This window comes from Orycteropus afer, unplaced genomic scaffold (assembly GCF_000298275.1).
Source record: "Orycteropus afer afer isolate SDZICR_OR568_19922 unplaced genomic scaffold, OryAfe1.0 scaffold00046, whole genome shotgun sequence".
NCBI lineage: Eukaryota > Metazoa > Chordata > Mammalia > Tubulidentata > Orycteropodidae > Orycteropus > Orycteropus afer.
The window spans coordinates 13,386,243-13,393,564 of NW_006921633.1; positions in this window are offsets into that span (position 1 = coordinate 13,386,243).

The window sequence follows — 7,322 nt, forward strand, 5'->3', positions numbered from 1 at the left end:
CAAAATAGACATCAGAAGAGACTCTGAAACTTGCCCTTGAACAGAGAGTAGCTAAAGCAAATGGAAGAAATGACAAGATAAAAGAGCTGAACAGGAGTTTTCACAGAGCAGCTCGAGCAGACAGAGCCAGTTACTATAATGATATGTGCAAAGACCTAAAAACCAAAAAGACCTTTTCTGAAACCAAAAGGGAAAAACATGTTCAGCATTTCTCAAGCTGAAAGAACTGAGGGAAAAAATGTAAGCCTTGAATTGCAATATTGAAAGGTTCTATGGGTGAAATAGTGAACGATGCAGAAGAATCAATAGAAGATGGAAGGAATACACAGAGCCACTGTACCAAAAAGAATTGGTCAATGTTCATCCATTTCAGGAGGTGGCATATGATCAGGAACCAATGGTACTAAAGGAAGAAGTCAAAGCTGCACTGAAGGAACTGGCAAAGAACAAGGCTCCAGGAATTGACAGAATGCCCACTGATATGTTTCAACAAACGGATGGCCCCTGGAGGCACTCAGTAGGCTATGCTAAGAGATTTGGAAGACAGCTACCTGGCCAACTGACTGGACGAGATCCATATTTGTACCCATTCCAAAGAAAGGTGATCCCACAGAACGTGGAAATATCATAAAAATCAATTAATTAATGAACAATATCATTAATATCACATGCAAGTAAAATCTTACTGAAGATAATTCAAATATGGTTGCAGCAGTATATTGACAGAGAGCTCTCAGAAATGCAAGCTGGATTCAGAAGATGACATGGGATGAGGGATATCATTACTGGTGTCAGATGGATCTTAGCTGAAAGAAAAGAATGCAAGAAAGATGTTTATTTATGTTTTATTGACTATGCAAAAGCATTCGATTGTATGGATCATAACAAATTGTGGATAATATTGAGAAGAATGGGAATTCCAGAACACTTGATTATACTCATGAGGAACCTGTACATAAATCAGGAGGCTGTCATTTGAACAGAACAAGGGGACACTGCATGGTTCAAAATCAAGAAGGGAGTGTGTCAAGGTTGTATTCTTTCGTCACACTTATTCAATTTGTATGCTGAGCAAATAACTTGAGAAGCTGTATTATATGAAGAAGGACGTGATCAGGATTGGAGGAAAACTCATTAAATGGGGGAAAGAGAGTATCTTTAACAAATGATATTGGCAAAACTGTATATCCATTTATAGAAAAGTGAAATAAGATCCTTATCTCTCACCATCTATAAAAACTAACTCAAGATGGATTAAAAACCTGAATGAAAACCTTAAAGTATAAATATCATGGAAGAAAAAAAAACGGGAATCTTAGGGGACCTAATTTATGGCATAAATTGTCCATCAAACATAACTAAAAATTCACAAAGACCAGAAGATAAACTAGACAAGTGGGACTTCCTAAAAATTAAGCATGTATGTGCATCAAAAGACTTCTCCAAAAGAGTGAAAATAGAACCTACAGATTGGGGAAAAAAAAATATTGGTGATGACACATCTGACAAGGGACTAATCTTAAAATTTCTAGAAAGCTTCAACACTTCAGTGACAAAAACAAACAATCCCATTAAAACATGAGCAAATGACATAAACAGACACTTCACCATAGAAAACATTCAGGCAACCAACAAATACTTGAAGAGATGCTCACAATCACTAGTCGTCGTTGTTGTTAGCTGCCATCAAGTTAGTTCCAACTCTTAGTGACACTATAAACAACAGAACAAAACAGTGCTGGATCCTGCACCATCCTCACAATTTCTGCTATGTTTGTGCCTATCTTTGCAGCCACTGTATCAGTCCATGTCACTGAAGGTGTTCCACTTTTTTCTGAACCTCCACTTTACCAAGCATGATTCCCTTCTCCAGGGAATGGTCCCTTCTGACAACATGACCAAAGTAGGAGAGACAAAATCTGGCCATTCTTGCTTCTAAGGAGCATTCTGGCTGCGATTCATCCAGGATAGATTTGTTCATTCTTCTGGAAGTCCATGGTATTTTTCATATTCTTCACCAGCACAATTCAAAGGCATCAATTTTTCTTCAGTCTTCCTTAGTCATTGTCCAACTTACACATGCATATGAGGCAATTGAAAGCACCATGGCTTGGGTTAGGCACACCTTAGTTTTCAAAGTGGCATCTTTGCTCCTGAATACTTTAAAGAGGCCTTTTGCAGCAGATTTGCCAATTGCAATACTATGTTTGATTTCTTGACTGCTTCTTCTGTGGGCATTGATTGTGGATCCAAGTAATGAAATCCTTGAAAATGTCAATCTTTTCTCCATTTCTCCATTTATCATGATGTTGCTTACTGGTCCAGTTGTTAGGATTCTTATTTTCTTTATGATGGGGTGTAATCCATACTGAAGACTGTAGTCTTTATCAGTAAGTACTTCAAGTCCTCTTCACTTTCAGCAAGCAACGTTGTGTCATCTGCATATCACAGGTTGTTAATGAGTCTTCCTCTGATCCTGATGCCCCATTCTTCTTCATATAGTCCAGCTTCTCAGATAATTTGCTCAGCTTATAGGAGCTCTGGTAGCATAGTGCCTAAGGCATTTGACTGCTAACCAGAAGGCTGGTGGTTCACACCCACCAGCCACACCTCAGAAGGAAGATTGGGCAATCTACTTCTGTAGTGATACCACCTCAGAAACACAAGGAGAGGTCATTATGAGTCAGATCTGACTCAACAGCAGTGAGAGTTTGAGATAGATTGAATAAGTATGGTGAAAGGATATAACCCTGATACATACCCTTCATGATTTTAAACCATGCAGGTGTTCTGTTTGAACAACTGCCTCTTAGTCTATGTATAGGCTCCTCATGAGCACAATTAGGTATTCTGGAATTTCCATTCTTCGCAAAGTTATCCATATGTGTTATAATCCACAAAGTTGAATTCCTTTGCATAGTCAATAAAACACACTCAGTAAAAAATTTTCTGCTGTTCTTTGCTTTCAGCCAACATCCACCTGACACTGTCACAGGTACTCCTCATTCCACTTCCTTGTCTGAATCCAGCTTGAGTATCTGGAACTTCCTTGTCAATATACTACTGCAATCATTTTTTAATTATCCTCAGCAAAATTTTACTTGTTTGTGATATTAATGAAATTGTTCACTAATTTCCACATTCTGTTGGATCACCATTCTTTGGAATGGGCACAAATATGGATCTCTCCCAGTTGGTTGAACAGGTAGTTGTCTTCCAAATTTATTGGCATAAAAAAGTAGGTGTCTCCACTACTGCATCTCTTTATTGAAACATCTCAGTGGGTATTCCATTAATTCCTGGAGTATTGTTTTTTGCCAGTTCCTTCAGTGCAGCTTGGACTTCTTCCTTCAGTACCATTTGTTCTTGATCCTGAAATGGATGAGCATTGACCAGTTCTTTCTGGTACAGTGACCCTGTGTATGCCTTCCACCTTCTTTTGATGCTTCCTGCATCATTCATTATTTTGCCCATAGAATCCTTCAATATTGCAATTCGAGGCTTAAATTTTTCTTCAGTTCTTTCACCTTGAGAAATGAAGAGTGTGTTCTTCCCTTTTGGTTTTCTAAATCCAGGTCTTTGCTCATTTCATTATAATGCTTTGTCTTCTTGAGCTGCTGTTTGAAATCTTCTGTTTAGCTCTTTTATGTCATCATTTCTTCCATTTGCTTTAGCTACTCTATGTTCAAGAGCAAGTGTCAGAGTCTCTTCAAACATCCATTTTGGTCTTTTTGTCCTTTCCTGTCTTTTTAATGACTTTTTGTTTTCTTCATGTATGATGTTCTTTGGTCATTGGTGTTCAGTGTGTCAAATCTAGTCTTAAGATGATCTCTAAACTCAGGTGGGATATAATCAATGTCATATTTTGGCTCTCATGAACTTATTTTAATTTTCTTCAGTTTCAACTTGAACTTGCATATTAGCAATTGATGGTCTGTTCCACAGTCAGCTCCTGGCCCTGTTTTGAATGATAATATTGAGCTTTTCCACTACTTTTTTTCATAGATCTAGTCAATCTGATTTTTGTGTATTCCATCTGGTACAGTCTGTGTATAGCCACCATTTACACTGTTGGGAAAAAAAAATAGTATTTGCAATGAATAAGTCGTTGGTCTTGCAAAATTTTATCATGTGGTCTCCAGCGTCACATCTACCACCAAGGCCGTATTTTCTAACTACTGATTCTTTTTCTTTGTTTCCAACTTTCACATTCCAGTCACCAGTCATTATGAATACATCTTGATTGTGTGTTTGGTCAACCTAGACTGCAGAAGTTGGTAAAAAGTTTTCAATTTCTTGATATTTCACTTTGGTAGTTGGTGCATAAATATGAAAAATTGTAGTATTAACTGGTCTTCCTTGTAAGCATATGGATATTATCCTATCACTGACAGCATGGTTCTTCAGGATGAATCTTGAAATGTTGTTTTTGATGATGAATGTGATGCCATTCCTCTTCAATTTGTCATTCCCAACATAGTAGACCATAAGATTGTCTGGTTGAATGGCCAATACCAGTCCATTTGAGTTCATTAATGCCTAGGATATCAATCTTTATCTGTTCTCTTTCATTTTTGACAATTTCCAATTTTTCTAGATTTGTACTTCGTACATTCCATGTTCTGATTATTATTGAATGTTTGCAGCTGTTTCTTCTCCTTTTGAGTGATGCCCCATCAGCATATGAAGGTCCCAAAAGCTTGACTCCACCCACATCATTAAGGTCAACTCTACTTAGGCCAGCTCTTCCCCAGTTGTATTTTGAGTGCCTTCCAACCTGAGGGGCTCATCTTCCAGCACAATATCAGGCGACATTTCATGAATATTCCTAAAGTTTTTCAGTAATATATAGACAGTGTTTTACTGCTAATCATAAGGTTTTCAGTGGCCAGGTTTTTTCAGAAATGAATGGCCCTATCCTTCTTCCAAGTCTGTCTTAGTCAGGAAGCTCTGTTAAAAGCTGTCCATGATGGATGACCCTGCTGTTATTTAAAATGCTGGTGGCATTGCTTTCAGCCTCACAGCAACATGCAAGCCACCACAGTATGACAAACTGATAGATGAGTGGTGGAATACATGTCTACTACTTGAATTGTAATATTGAAGAATTCTATAGGCAAAATATTGAATGATGCAGGAAATATCAAAAGAAGATGGAAGGAATACAGTCACTCTAGCGAAAAGAATTGGTTGATGTTTAACCATTTCAGAAGGTAGCATATGATCAAAAACCAAAGGTATTGAAGAAAGAATTCCAAGCTGAACTGAAAGAACTAGCTAAAAACAATGCTCCAGGAATTGGCAGAAAACCCACTGAGATGTTTCAACAAATGGACACAGCATTAGAGGTGCTTACTCATTTATGCCAAGAAATTTGGAAGACTGCACCTGTCTAACCAACTGGAAGAGATCCATATTTGTGCCCATTCCAAAGAAAGGTGATCCAACAGAATGTGGAAATCAGTAAACAGTATCATTAATATTACATGCAAGTAAAATTTTGGTGAAGATAATTAAAAAGTGGTTGCAGCAGTATATTGGCAAGGAACTTCCAGATATTCAAGCTTGGATTCAGAAGAGGACAGGGAATGAGGGATATCATTGCTGATGTCAGATGACCTTGGCCAAAAGCAAAGAATACCAGAAAGAAGTTTACTTGTGTTTTATTGACTATGCAAAGGTATTCAAATGTGTGGATCATAACATATTGTAGATAACACTGTGAAGAATGGGAATTTCAGAACACTTAATTGTGCTAATGAGGAACCTGTACATAGACCAGGAGGCTGTCGTTTGAACAAATCAAGGAGATACTGCATGGTTTAAAATTAGGAAGGGTGTGCATCAGGGTTGTATCCTTTTGCCATACTTAACTCAATCTGTATGCTGAGCAAATAGTCTGAGAAGCTGGACTATTTGAAGAAGAACAGGATATCAAGATTGGAGGAAGACTCATTAATAACCTGTGATATGCATAGGACACAACCTTGCTTGCTGAAAGTGAAGATGCCTTAAAATACTTATTGATGAAAATCAAAGACTACAGTATTCAGTATAGATTGCACCCCAGCATAAAGAAAAGAAAAATCCTCACAACTGGACCAATAAGCAACATCATGATAAATAGAGAAAAGATTGAAGTTTTCACGGATTTCATTCTACTTGGATCCATAATCAACACCGATGGAAGCAACAGTCAAGAAATCAAACATCATAGTGCAATGGGCAAATCTGCTGCAAAGGACCTCTTTAAAGTGTTCAGGAGCAAAGATGCCACTTTGAAGACTAAGGTGTGCCTAACCCAAGCCCTGGCCTTATGTGTATGTGGCATAGTGCCTAAGGCACTTGACTGCTAACCAGAAGGCTGGTGGTTCAAACCCACAAGCCACTTCTCAGAAGGAAGATTGGGCAATCTACTTCCATAGTGATACCGCCTCAGGAACCCCAGGAGAGGTTGCTATGAGTCGGATCCAACTCGACAGCAGTGAGTTTGGTTTGGTTTTTTGGTTTATGTGCATGTGTGAGCTAAACGATGAATAAGGAAGACTGAAGAAGAGTTGATGCCTTTGAATTCTGGTGTTGGCAAAGAACACTGAAAGTACCATGGACTGCCAGAAGAATGAACAAATTTATCCTGGAATAATTGCAGCCAGATGCTCCTTAGAAATGAGAATGGCCAGACTTTCTCACCTATTTTGGTCATGCTGTCAGAAGGGACCATTCCCTGAAGAAGGATATCATGCTTGACAAAGTAGAGGGTCAGCAAAAAAGAGGAAGATCCTCAACAAGATGAATTGACACAGTGGCTTCAAGGATGGGCTGAAGCACAGTAACGATTGTAAGAATGGCCAGTGTTTTATTCTATTGTACATAGGGTCTCTATGAGTTGGAGCTGACTTGACAGCACCTAACAACAATTACAGACATATATTAACTTGGGTGAAGGGGAAGGCAATACACAATAAGAAGGAGATCAGCACAACATGACCAAGGCTAAGGAAGACACTGGGAGATACACAATAGTGAAAGGTGACAAAGGTAAATACTATTATATACACAATCCTGCAATAACAGTAACAACAAACAGTAATTTACAAGTGGATACATAGGTAGAAAGGTAAGCTGAACTGGTGTAGGATAGCATTTGGAAGTACACCTGTGGTGTAGTAAATTACTTAGTGTGGCTTTTCTACCCATAAGTCTTTGTAAACTCTAAGGTGGGAATTGCTGTTAGCTACGGAGGAGATCCTGATTTTAAAGTCGCCCACCTGGGTTATTTCTGTTGGGCGTGGCACAACACAATGTTCTGGGAAGTTCCCACT